General features: G+C 42.4%; 1 long non-coding RNA gene across 2 annotated transcripts in view; it reads right to left on the bottom strand.

Moving 5' to 3' along the window:
• Positions 1–1,365: 1,365 nt before the first annotated feature.
• The window catches only part of LOC132004561 (uncharacterized), a 112,364-nt gene continuing 99,593 nt past the window's right edge, over positions 1,366–14,136 (bottom strand). Inside the window, exons 5-6 of one of the 2 annotated variants that reach the window (XR_009400542.1) lie at positions 2,918–3,073; positions 1,366–1,557 (exon numbers count right to left, since the gene is read on the bottom strand). This is a non-coding gene — a long non-coding RNA (uncharacterized LOC132004561). The remainder of the gene's footprint in view (positions 1,558–2,917; positions 3,074–14,136) is intronic. The other variant, XR_009400546.1, reaches the window with a different exon arrangement.

Below are 14,136 nucleotides of genomic sequence, written 5' to 3'. Positions count from 1 at the left end.
CTAATGGGATCGAGCCCCGCATCGGGCTCTCTGCTCAGCGGGGAGCCTGCTTCCTCCTCTCTCTCTGCCTGCCTCTCTGCCTACTTGTGATCTCTGTCTGTCAAATAAATAAATAAAATCTTGAAAAAAAAAAAAGAACACTGTAGGTCGTCCCCTGCACTTAACATGTGTTTGGGGTCTCCTAACCACTCAGCTAACAATATCCTAATAACTCACTCCCCTGTGGCTGTTGTTGAGATTCTTGCAGTTGTTGGCGCTTACTCTGGATGTTGATACTAAACATCAGGTAGTGATGGCAACAGTTGAATGTGGAGCATAGAGAATTGGTAAGAGGAGCAGTGTGGGGAGAAAGGATCACCAAAAGTCTTGAAGAACATGATACTTGAAATCAATCATGCCAGATGAGTGGGAGAGAGAAGGATGAAGAAAGGGGTCACAGAGCTGAGGGCACACAAATGATATAGTCATAAAGGCTGAAGGCAACTCTGCCTTTCTGGGAATGTTCAAGAACCACAGCTTGGAGTCATGGAAAAGAGAGGGATGAGATGAAGCTGCCAACAAATCCAGAGACCCCGCCATTGAGTCCCTATTTGGCCTACCTGAAAAATTGAACACATGTGAAGAAAATGGGAAGAGATTGGTGAGTTTTCAATAGTGGAGTGAGACTTACTTTAAAAACTCTACCCAGACCACAGGGAGGAGAATGTATTGCATTGGAAAAGAATTTGTGGGGTGCCTGGGTGATTCAGTCAGTTAAGCATCTGACTCTTAGTTTCAGTTCAGGTCATGATTTCAGGGTTGTGGAATCGAGCCTCATGTCAGGCTCTGTGCTCAAAATTGAGCCTGTTTCACATATTCTTGCCCCCCCCCCAATAAATAAAATATTAACCAAAAAACAAAACAAAACAAATAAGTTGGACTCAAGGGACTTGTTAGGAGTTTGTTACCATAAATCTCAAGAGCACAGAAGAGAGCCTGGGTGAACCCATGCAAGAAGAGAGACAGATCAGTTTATGAGATTGTAATTAAAAAAAAAATGTTTTTGGTAGATAATGGGAACCTCATGATCAGTACTTTCCATGTTAAGAAAAGAGAATACAAGGAATGAACTCTTTGAACATATGTTATGTGACTATGGGTGTGCCAGGAATTTGAGTCCTTCTGGCATCACAAGGAGAATGACCCATGGGTGGGATGCTGCTGGAACACACTGATGCAGCAGTACTAGCTGCTGGAAGGTGTGGTAGACACTCAAGTAAAGCAAAGTCTTGAGGAAACCACTCCTGACCCCCAACCCAGAGCCTCGAAACCATTCTATGAGAAAAGCAATATTCAAAGCAGTTGAGATACCTTACCTTAAAGGGCAGTGATCTTGAGAAAAATCACTGCCCCTTTCTGGCCGTAGTGTCCTCCTTTGTATAAATGATGAGATGGGAATTGTAGACATCAGGAAATGACCCAAGGTCATTATCCTTCAACCAAAGATTATGCCTGCAAACCGGCATGCTGCAAGTTGTAGGATAAACAAGGTGCATATCTCTATGAAAGCCTTTTTGTCTGATAATAAATAATTCAAAAACATTACCCTTCTGTTAAAATAAACATAGACATAATTTAGCATAAACTGCAAATATGCATACATTTTAAAGATAAAACACAAAGCTTCAAAAACACAGCTGGCTTGCAAGCATCATTATCTGATTTCTATGGTTCTCAATGATCCCCATCTCCTGGTGTTTACAATCTTCTGTGATCTCCTTTCTAGACCTGGTGACTTTCCTTTAAAGAATAGAATTCAGCAGAAGTGATGGGATACGATTTCTAAGGCTATATTATAAGATATTATGACTTTCTTTCTCTCTCTCCTCACATGATTACACTGATGAAGCCAGTTGCCATGTTGTCAGCTGCCTACTGAGATGTCCACAGGGCAAAGAGCAGCCAGCAGGGAGCCAAAGCACTCAGTCAGTCATATCACCCACAAGGAATGAAACCCTGGTAATAACCACATGAATGAGTCTGGAAACACACACTTTCACATTCAAGTCTTGACAGGACTGAAACCCTGGCTGACCCGTTAATTATGAGAGACCAGATGACCCCAGCTAAGATGTACAGAAACTGTGAGATAATAAAAGATTGTTACTGATGTAATTGGTAATGCAACAATGGATCACTAATATATAATATAATATAATATAATATAATATAATATAATATAACATATATAAAGGATATTATAATATATAATATAATATAATATAATATGTACTATATGATAAAATATATACATATATATATAGAGAGAGAGGTTATAAAAGATCACCTGCTGAAGTAGATGGACTCTCTCTTACCTCTGCCTTTGATAGTGCCTGGTGGAAATGTGCACCAAGCACCCTTAAGAAGATCTACCTTTAATGAGGTGGAAACCAGTGGAGGCTATTCCCCTCTATGAGTAAACCTTCAGATTTCAGATCTCTAGAATGCAAAGTTCCCTGGGTCTGAGGAATGTAAAGGAAGCTAAACTATTGGCCAAGTCTTCCTGGCTGGTGAATGCTCAGCTGGAACTAACCCAGGTCTTCCAATACCCAAGTAGCATCCTACCAAATAACTCTGAGCTTGAATATATGTAAATATATTTGCATATCCATAATGACACTAATTATTAATGTTTTATAAGATGTAGATATAACTGTAGTCATTATCCTCACTGGGTCTACAAAATTATTTTCTAAACATTTGCTTGCTTACTTGTTAGTTCGAGGCATCTGAATGCAAGGTTGTTTCATTTTTTTTTTTTCTTTCTGTTTGTATTCAGTGACTCCTAAAGGACACTATCAAGAATCTTTGGACAATGATCACAGAATGTTGAATTGAAAACATTTCCCAAAGCCCCAAGACATATTTCAACACTCACCTCCAGATACCATTGTTGCATGGCTGCCCAAGATAAGGCTGGCCCTATTTTATAATTCGACTTCACTTCAGGGAAGAGGGAGTGAGGCAGAGCATCATAAACCCAGCCAATGGAATGTGTTAATAAAAGCCCTTGTTCTTCCACCCTAAGGACAAGCTGCAGAGAAATGATACAGTAAATGTGAATAGAAGGTCTCTGCTTTTAGAGAACAGTGAGTTGGAAAAGCCAATCCAACCCTTGCAGTGACTGTAATTGCCACGGATGCCCAGAGAGCAGGGAGCTTTCTCTGTTTTTGTTGCTGCTACACTTATTGCTGTGTTAATGTTATTATTGCTGTTCTTTTAATGTCCTTATGCACTTGGCATGGTGTCCTTCCACCAATCTGGAAATGTTTCAGTAATGGGGAGCCCAGTGTTCTTTGTTGTGTGTTGCATTTGTCAGGATGATCTAGATATGCTGTAGTAACAAACAATCCCCAAATCTTAACAGGTTAAAACAACAAAAATGCATTTCTCACTCACACTAAATTTCCACTGTGGATTAGCCGGAAATGGCTCTGGGTCATTCTACCTCCAGAACCCAAGCTATCAAAGCAGCCTGCTCAAAACCATTGTAGATTATGGTGGTAGAGGGAAAGGTGACATAGCAATCGCGAACTGCTTCTTAAGTGTTTTCCCAGAAGTGATACACTAATATTTCATTGGCCAAAGCAAGTCATACAGTCAAGTCTGACTGCTAAGGGAGAGAGAAGGGCAATCATAGCATATGCCCAGGAGGAAGAGAGCTATAACACTTAGAGCAATCTGAATAAACATCAGGCACACACCCTCAAGTCAAGGTCATATTAGAGGCTAATAAGTGGGAGGCATATGAACACACACAACAACATTAAAACTGAAGATTTCATAGAAAGGCTAGGTAGCTTGCAAATTCCCATTCTTTCTGATTAAATGAGTTTCTCTCCAGGTTCAACCATACTTAGAGGAGAGAATGCAAAGCAATAAGTCTTTAGTTCAAGGGCAATCTCTCCTGTACTCTTGGCCCACGTTCCCAATCTCCTTTCCCATCCCCATCAAGGTCTGGGTTTTATCAAGTTCCCTCTGACTTCTGTGTCTCTAAATACATCCCAAATCCCAGACGTTCACTCTTCTCTCCATCTTTTCACAACCAAGAATCTTAAGAGTGGTCAGTGTCCACTCCACCAACTCTCTAACTTCACATTCATCATATGATCAGGTTCTGACCATACTGGAAGGGAAAAGACTAACAAGGGTGAAGAGTCCTTGGGGTCATCTTACAATTCTGCCTGCTACAGCTAACAAAGAGCCAAAGATCAGGAAAGGTCAACTATAGATGGAAACCATATCTTACTTGCTTAATACCTCTAACCCCATAGGATAATGCCTGTCAAATGAAAAAATGAGTGAATCCCAGAGACCTCTGGATCATCTTCTACAGAGCTACTCTACCCTTAACAGGTATACTACCATCATGGAGATCTTGATTATCTGAAGCATCCCAAAACACACTTCTCTCTTCTTTGTCCTCAGAATAGTGTAATATATAAAAACAAAAGCTGGCCCAGGTAAACCAGATGGGCCAAGTTCAAGCCCCACTTTTTCTTTTTACTGTTTTGCCTGACTACCAAGTCAAGCCAAGTCAAGCCTCCTTCCATAAGGAGAATACTTATGGCTGCCTCACAAGGTTCTCACAAGGATTAACCACAATGTGTGAAGCACACACCCAGGCACATACCAAGTGTTCAGCAAGAGTCAGTTATTGCTGCCATCACTTCCACCCACTCCTTTATGCCATCACCATCTTTCTCTCCTCTTTCTTGAATCTTTCTCCATCTTTCTTTCATTCTGGGATTCACTCTTTTTCCTCTCTCTAATGTTCTCCTTTCATAGAAGCAGCCAGAAGCCTGTTTCATTTACCAAAGTACTGATACCAGCAAAACAACAACAAAAATCCTTAGCAAGGTGCTGGTAGCTCAGTCATCTGAGCATCCAACTTGTATGGTGTGATCTTGGGGTCATGGGATCAAGTCCTGTGTGGCTCCATGCTTAGCTGGGAGTCTCCTTCTATCCCTCTCCCTCTACCCCTCCCCTCATTCACTTGCTCATATTCTCTCTCTAAAAATAAATAAGCAAATCTTTAAAAAAAAATCCTTAGCTAATACTCTCCCCCAAGTGGTAATACGATTAGTCAGGGCTCCTTCCCACCTCCCACCTAGACCCAGGGCAGAAAGTTGAGAGTTTAGAACAAGGGGTCTGAATATTCTTTTCCCCCCCGTCCTATTGAATACAGCTATATGAACAGAAAAGTCCTAAAGAGAGGCTAAAGGTCTAGAAAAGAAAAACACAGATGGCTTATTAAAAATGGCTTTTCCATTAACCATCTGTGTGACCTTGGCCAACTTGCATTTCACCACTGCAAACCTGCAGGCCATCCTTCCAAAAGAGTAGCTCAGCCTGTGAGATCTGACTTTCCACACTGACATTCTGACATTTCTGATCTGAGAACAGCACTGCAATCATCCAGAGCCTCCTGTGTAGGAATCAAGGACACACTTGAAGGCTGATGGCTGAAGCACGCTCAGCTCATTCATTTGACCAGCCTGCAGGTGCCGGCAGAGGAATATGGAGCCTCAGTGAGATAAGGCTGAACATCAGGAGGCAGAAAGGCAGCAGAAATGGCAACTCATATCAATACTTTATAGGTCTGTGTATTGTACTGAATTTTACAGAATTTCCAGGTTCATTGTCAATATAGATTTCACAAACAAGGACATGAGTAGGCAGGGTGGTTACTCCTGCCTACATTTGCGAAATGGCCTTAGGCACAGGATTTGTCCAAGAGGAGAAAACAAGGCCTAAAACCAAGTATAGCTTGGTAAATAAATTAAAAAGACTTCATGTCTACAATTCTAGATTTAGGTCTATTGTCTTTCTGGCCTTGGAACACAGCCATTAACAGATTTTCCTCTCTGAACCTTACAATTTCCTGACATAGAAAAAAGGAATAACAATAATAATAATGACTCAAATGTCAGAGAGTAGTTTGCAAGCCCACATCAGATTACATGTATGGTTTCAGTTAACAAACTACAAGATATGTGTTTGTCTGGCGTATTGAGTTGCTCTGGCACCTGGGCCAACCACACTACCCACTCTTCCATGCCTGATCACTGGGAGAAAGACAAAATAATCAACATAATCTGTGAAACAGATTTTTGTTCCTGCAGCCATCCATCCATCTAGCCTTTCTGTGTCACAAGCACCAACTTTGTATGCCCCTGTCACTCTTCTTCCCAAACCTATGTCCATTTCGTAAAAGCTGCCAAAATAACTTCAACCTCACCAAGGCCCCTTCTGGTGATTATACCCTTCTAATTCAGTCACCGCTCCCTGCTCTGAGCTCAAAACTGGCTGGCTCCCTCAGTCTGGCCAGTTGGGCACCTCCTTGTCCTTGGCAGGTCACAAGTAGCAGGAAGAACAGAGTTGGTGCAGATAATGTGACATCCCAGCTCAGCTGGGAGACTGAAGCAGCATTGAATTCACATTTCCTTATCTGCACAGTTGAGAAAACAATCCTTGACCTTCAACCCCACAGATTTCCAAACTTCAAGAAAGGAGAGGTTGGTAATCTCCCTATTATTTGTGTGCTGCTGAGAAAGTCTTCACTCTTGTCATTTAAATGCTACAATTTTTTTTTTAGTTTTTTATTAAAATCATCTCTAAAAACTCCCATCTGAAAATGATCTCTGACTCAATGAATTTTCATGTTACTTTTTGAAGACAGATGAAAGAAAGCCAGTAGTTTCTCAAGACCTAATGGAAGCCAGGTGCCACATTCATTGTATCTGTGGGCTTCCTGCATTTTCTTCCCACCACAGCCCTCTGAGGAGAACACTCTTGTCCCCTTACAGGAGGTAAGTAGCTCCCCTGGGTTTCCAGTGGGAGTGTTGGTATGTATAGTCCTGCCAGGGACAGAAGTATATGGAAAGAAGACAGGTAGGATCTCCTAGTGGAGGCTGTTGGAGATTTCTGCCAACATGCAGGTGGCACTGCCCAGATAGAGGTAGAGCTTCAAGTCTGCACCCACAAGGGGTCTTGGCTGTGTCTGGACACTTGAAGCTCATCTATGAGAAGGAAATTGAAGTTGAATGTCAGAATGTGGTCAACCAGGGAAAACAAAGAGGATGAAACGTGGAAACTGTGATGGAAAATACTTTCAACCTGGGGTGATGAAGAAGGTAGGATGGCAATGGCTGGGGAGGTGCCAGGAGGCAGGGCACTCATGATGACGTGCTGTTGCAGAATTCAGAAGAGAAGAGAATTTCAAATTGGAGCAAATGTTCAACAAAGCTTACAGTTGTTTCATTTTGGTAGCACAAGGATGGAGAAGGGCCCAGTGAATTTGGCAGGCCCTTCTTTGTTAACCACAGGGAGGCCATTTTCAATGGCAGGGGAAGGATGCCCCCGCCATCTCAGGGTGATGGGAACACGAAGATGCAGACAGAGCCAGCGCTGACAGCTCAATGTGAAAGTGAAGACAGATGAGTGACAATGGAGGATGACTGCAGCTCTGGGGAGAGATTCAGGCACGTGAAATGGCTGATAAACTGGCAGAAACCTAGTGGTTGTTCACTGAGGAACCAGTGATTTGTTTATTAACTCAGGGCCCCTGCCATCTTTTGTGCTACTCAGAGAGATCTGCAGAAATGTGGTCCCATCAGATCCCCAAAGCTGCAGAGACACACAGGTAAGCTAGAGGACACCCAGCACAGATGGGTAACATGAGAAAGGGATCCCACATTCCTGATCCCTCTCACACACACACACACACATACACACACTACTACAAACGTGCACCACATGCCACACACATAGACACTCACATAGCGCACATCAGCTGCATGCCATACACACAGAACATGCCATATGTGTCCTGCACATAACATTCACCACACAACATGAACTGCAGGCAACACACATACACGGCATGTGTACACACAACACATTTAGAACACAGAAAACATAACACTTCAAGTTCACATCACATCGTTCATGCAAACAACAAAGCGCACATCACATACACAACACGCACAACACCTAAACATGCTCACCACAATACCGACATATGATACACATGTACATGGCACATGGCTTATGCACACAGCACAGCATGCATTTACACATGCCACACGTATAACCCACTCCTGTAACACACAATCCGCAGCGGAGTTACCTAGCAACCCAAGGCTGTATACACCACAGGCCCGTGACTGGCTTAGGATCGGAAGAAGAGAAGCAGGTGTGCTAGTCCTCAAAAGGCTGTAAGATCAAATATTGAACCAAGAAGAGAGGAGAGGAAAAAGAAACCAAGGGAAAAGGGCAGAAGAACAAGACATGGCCTCCTCCACCCCACGGATGCAAGCCACACGCCTCCTTTGGGAGCAGCAACTGTGAGCCCCTGACCCCACCCTCAGATATCCAGCCCCTGAGGCAGAGCAGGCCGAGGCCTCTTTGAAGGACACAACCTCCCCCTCCTCCTCCTTTTGTTCCCCTCTTTTCTTTCTTTCTTTCTTTATTTTTGCCTGACATGAATGAGTGGCCTCTCTCTTTGAAACTCACACACACCCACCTCAGAATGGCTCTTTGAAATGCTGAAGGCAGAGAAAGTGCAGCAGGGGGACCGCTGTGGATGGGAGAAAGAGGCTCAGAGAACAAGGCCCAACCTGAGCTGGAAAGTGTGAGATTTTCTATCGCAATGGACACCTTCATTCCACATTAAGATGATCCCACCACGACCAAGCTGAAAAATTGTGTTTGTGTTTCTTCTGACTGATTCCTTTATGAAGGAAGAATCCCAGCCAAATGGGACTATTCACTCTGTTCTTTTCTGCCTCCAGTGACAATGAATGGGAGTCCTAAAGAAAGCTACCCTTCTTCAATGTTTTTCTCTTTTCTCCCATTTATCTTTTTTTTTTTTAAAGATTTTATTTCTTTATTCGACAGAGATCACAATTAGGCAGAGAGGCAGGCAGAGAGAAGAGAGAGAGAGAGAGGAAGAAGCCGGCTCCCTGCTGAGCAGAGAGCCCCATATGGGGTTCGATCCCACGACTCTGGGATCATGACCTGAGCCGAAGGCAGAGGCTTTAACCCACTGAGCCACCCAGGCGCCCCTCCCATTTATCTTTAAGGTAGAAAATTCCAAAAAGTTTTTCCAGACTCTCAGCAGTGATATTCTGGTTCCACTTCTTAACTGCTCTCCCTCCCTCTCCCAGGTCTCCTCTGACAGTGCCAAGCTGCATGCTGAGCTGTCATAGAATGTTCTCAAGCTGCGCGAAAGGAACAGGCAAAAAAAAAATATTTGTCTTAGCCTGCTTAAATTAGTCATTGTCTCCAGCAGGGATATTCATTCCCTCTCACTTTTCCTGTTTGGCTTCTTTTTCTTCCTCTCCTTCTTCTCCTTCTCCTTCTCCTTCTTCTTCTTTTTCTGTTGTTATTCTGATGTGAGCTCAGTATACACATCTGCCCCAGAAAGGCTTCAGGATGCCAAGAAAGATCCCACCAACTCATGCTCTTAACACGCTCCTCCAGAGATGGAGACCTGACTGTCTGGATGGCCACAGTACGCCTTACACACATCTGTCTCCCTCTGGGTGTCTGTGTGGTCACAACCCAATAACACAGAGTGATAAGGTGTCCCAACTGACACAAAATCAGAGTCACAATGCCCTCAGCTGTCAACTGCTAGCAGGTTGGTTCAGTGACTGTCTCAAGGTCTGCCTTGAGCTCAAAGAATTGCCCCAAAGTTTGTCCATTTTTTGAACCTTTACTGAGCGATGCTTCTTCAAGTCGTGGGACAAGGTTAGACTGATTGCTCAGGTGCAAATATAACAACATCGGTTTTGCTCTTAAGGTTGTATCAGTTTGCAGGTAAGTGTTCAGGCCATTCTACTGCAACAAGACTGAATGAGGTTCTGTAGACATGAAACAAAGAACAGGGTACTCACCTTGGAGGAAATCAGCCTCCTGAAAGGCAGGCATATAGATAATTATAATAAGACATAAGTGCTAGGATAAAGGCATGCACAGAATCACGTGTCTGTGTCCCTGTTTCCAACACTGTGCCTGGAACAATGAGATAGGAGGCATATCTTGTTGCTGTTTTATTTCAACCAACAACAGCATTCTGTAGATAGCACGTTCCCTGCAGTGATCAACTCTTTCTTCCTTCTCTATCCCTGTCCTTTCTGCTTCTCCCTCTTCCATAACTCCAGAGTCTCCTGGACATCTAAGCTTAGGAAGATGGTCAAGGGAGTGGATGACAGTCAAAGGTAACAATCATACATTCTGCTGTGTTTTTCCTCAACTCTTGCAGCAAAATCACAAGAACTGATGCTGCCACCCCTCCCCACACATTCTCTGTCCTTATTCTTAGTTCCGGTTTGCTCTTTGGAAAGTCCTTTTGGTTGGATCTAATCAGTTTCCTGCTATGGCCCTGAGTGCCAAAGGACAGCGCCCCCATGGCTCTTTTCTGACATTTCTGGCTCCTGCAGGTTTGACTATGTTAATAGAGACAGGTCTTGCTAACAAGTGATCAGGATCAATACTGTTGGTTTATCTGAACAGGGTCAAACCTAGTTCTAGGATTTTACCTAATGGCTCCTGTTACCCCTGGGAAGGCTGATTCCTGCTGACGTCACTGACTATGGCCTAGCCCTTTGGTGATCACTCATGGGGCCCTTGCTGAGGTGAGGAGGGCTGGATCTCCCCCACCTAAGCTACAGTTCTACTTTTTCCCTGAAGAGCATGATTTCGCCCACCATTTTCTCGTAAGATTCTTTTCTCTGGCACCTCTCTATGACTCCCACAAATGAATCATACAGGCCGGGAGTTTCGATATGAGTAAAAACGCAGCCTCCAACCACAAATGTTCAGTGTCCCTGGGCTTATTGTGTATGTTTGATTTTTGTCAACCTTTTCATTAAAATGTCACCACAAAAGTTTAAAAAAGAAAGACAGGACAGGGGAGAGGCCAGGATGAGAGAGCCATGCCAGAATGCATCAAACTCTATAAATTCTGTAAAATAAATTCCTCCATTTATTTCTCCTCCAAGTGTTCCGAATTCTGACATTTCTGTATTTTTAGTAGCTTCAAATCCTGAAGTTTATGGGTTGCAAAGCATGAGGCACTGCCTTGGCAAGTGGCAAGGATATAAAAACAAATGATAAACAGAAAAGTTAACTGAACAAGCCCAATGTTGTAAGATGAAGCCTGAGAGGACAGGATGAGTGTGTGTCTGAGAACCCCAGGGACAGGGACACGCTGAATGGGGATGGAGGCAGGGAAGAATGCAGGACATAATCATCTCAGTTTTTCCATACTTATCTCCTGAGACATCTTGTCTCCTAAGAGCTCAGCTTCTTCCACAGGAAGGTCAATATTTTATTTTTCTGCTATATTCACTCCCATTCCACATCAAGGTACTTAGCACTCTGTGAGAGGAAATAGGATCATCTATAAAGGTCCAAAACCAGCAGACTCTTGCCCCCAAATCTGCAGGTAATTCTCCATGTGACCTTGAAGAATCATTTATCTCCCATTTTCTTCAGCTGTGAAATAGGTGTGACCAGATCATCACCAATCTGCAGACTGGCTTTATAACTTTATGAGTCCATAATCGTGACCATTGGATCAAGTTAGGGGAGAAACTGTAAGGCATGATCTTGTGTGTGCAGAAGTTGTTTCAATGGGTAGACTTGAACCTGTTTCTTTCTCTACAAATCAAGGACATTTGAACAGATGATCATTTTCATTCTATTTTTCTCTAAAATGTAAGAAGTATAGGAATCAAAATTCTGAGCCCTCATCCTCAAAGATCAAGCCCCAAATGGCACTTTATCAGGACTCAATATAAAGAAGAGGGATAGAGCTTATCCACATATAATTCACTGGCCCATTGATAAGAATCTGTATTTTCAATGGGTTCATTTTTATCTCAGCCATAAAATCTCAATCCTGTCTCAAACATGATATTTTCCCTTTCAATATAAGAGGCAATTTATATTATTGTTACTTGAAACTAAAGGAATCCAATAAACTGGTTTGGAGCCAAAGAAGACCATAATGACAAAATGATTGATCTTTTTATAATGCATTGCATTGCTATCCTCAAATTGTAGAAACGCAATATAGAAGATATTCATTTATACCACCAGCTGGTATTTATTTCTGTAATAGAATGCAACACTCCTTTGTATTTATTAAGGACCTGTCACCACTCAAAATACAAAGTAAAAGGACTTCACTGTGAATTCTCAGGCACGGCCAATACTGTTTGTTATGCTCCACTGACGTCAAAGATCTATATGGGAGCTTGAGGTAGAAATATCTGCACTATGCATAGTGAGAAAAATATAAGTGTTGTATGCAGGATCCATTGTTAGAAATGGAATTTAAGTAAATGGGTACTATTCAACAAGTCAAAGAAACAAATATTTTAAAACAACTAGAACTCTTCACCAATGGGAGCTGACAAAAGGTCATTAACACCAGAGATCAGGTTCTGGGCTGGGTGAATTACATACTACCTCCCTAAACCATCAAAGCACCCTCTGAGACACAACTTATTACTACACCACATAAATGAAAAGGCAGGGGTTCCAGAAAGGTAAATCTCCTTGGGCCATTGAGGGGTTACATATCTGAGCCAAGATTTGAAATGCATTTTTGTTAATTCCAAAACCCATGCATTTTCACTCTATCAAAGTGCATCTTCAGGACATCATTATGTTCTCATAAATTGTCCCATGGCCAAAGAAAAGCCAGTTGATACCAGCATAATGAATAGTGAAAATTTTGTTGAGTTCTTAAATGTCTGCCATCTTTTGTCAACAATAGTCTTGGATGAAGTTATACTTGAACTATGTGAAGTCTTCAGGAACACATCCCTCCTGAGTATTCTACACTAATTGAAGGGGCGTTGGCATGACCATTGAGAATTGTCACAGGGTTTTATGAATCCTAAGGTTGGACAGGCTTATCATGGAAGACTGCCAAAGAAATAGGAAGGCAGAGGAAGGCCTAGTCCCTGCACCATGTGCTGACAACTATTCCAAACCTCTGCTCAGATTCAGTAAGACTCTATGATTCTCAAATTCATCCCTGTCACCTACACATCCAATGCTAGGGAAACTTCTGATTTTCTCACAAGTAGTCAGGCTTTTCTTGAATCCTTGCAGTGAGAGAGGACTCATCACATCTCCACATTTTCTCACTAAATTTTGAGCAAAGACATGATGACCCATTCCCTCTTGGTACAGCTCTAACACTCAAAAACTCTTTCCATATATTTAGCTCATTGGTCTCTTTTATGATACCCACATTTTGGTTCTGTCATTTTGAGTCAAACAAAACAAGCACACAGTCATGTAAAATACTTCAGAAAAAAGCATCTCTCCTTCAGCATGTGACAGTGAAGATGGTGATGTGTCAATGAAAGTCACAAATCCACCTTTAGCTTTGTTTATCACTTGTGCTTTGAACATTTGGTTATGAGTAGGTTATTTCACTTTCCAAACCCTCCACTCTAAACTTCACATTTCCCCTCTAAAAAATGAATACATTGTATGTGACGAGTTGTTAAAACTTCACCGACCTTGGGTTCTAAGTGGCTTTCTGATCCCTCAGAATAAACTCTTGTGGTGATTTCATATCCTTCTCCTACTGGTATCCCAGAATTTCCCTGAGGGGAGGAGTTCGGTTCTGGTATATTTTGCCCATATAATCTAAAGATAATTCTAGAAACCCCTTCCCATCAGGCTCTTACTACCTGATCTCAACGACTTGAGGCAATGAAATCTCCTCTCCTTCTATAAAAATATAATGTTTCCATCTATGTAAACCCTAAATACACATCATCACCACCTACATCACCATCACCACACCAGGCTGGGCCTGAAACTCTCACTAATAGTTCCAAATACTTTCCTTTCAGAGATTAACCCTTTAATGATCTTTATATTTAAAAATATTTTGCTTGAGATGGAGAGGAAAAGTGAGTTGGGGGAAATTGGAGGGGGAGATGAACCATGAGAAACTGTGAACCCTGAGAAACGAACTGAGGGTTTTGCAGGGGAGGAAGGGTAGGAGGTTGGGTAAGCCTGGTGGTGGATATTATGGAAGGCACGTATGGCATGGAGCAT

Source organism: Mustela nigripes, chromosome 1 (assembly GCF_022355385.1).
Source record: "Mustela nigripes isolate SB6536 chromosome 1, MUSNIG.SB6536, whole genome shotgun sequence".
Classification (NCBI taxonomy): Eukaryota; Metazoa; Chordata; class Mammalia; order Carnivora; family Mustelidae; genus Mustela; species Mustela nigripes.
Note: the sequence above shows the minus strand (reverse complement) of the source record. Positions and strands in the feature narration are given on the sequence as shown.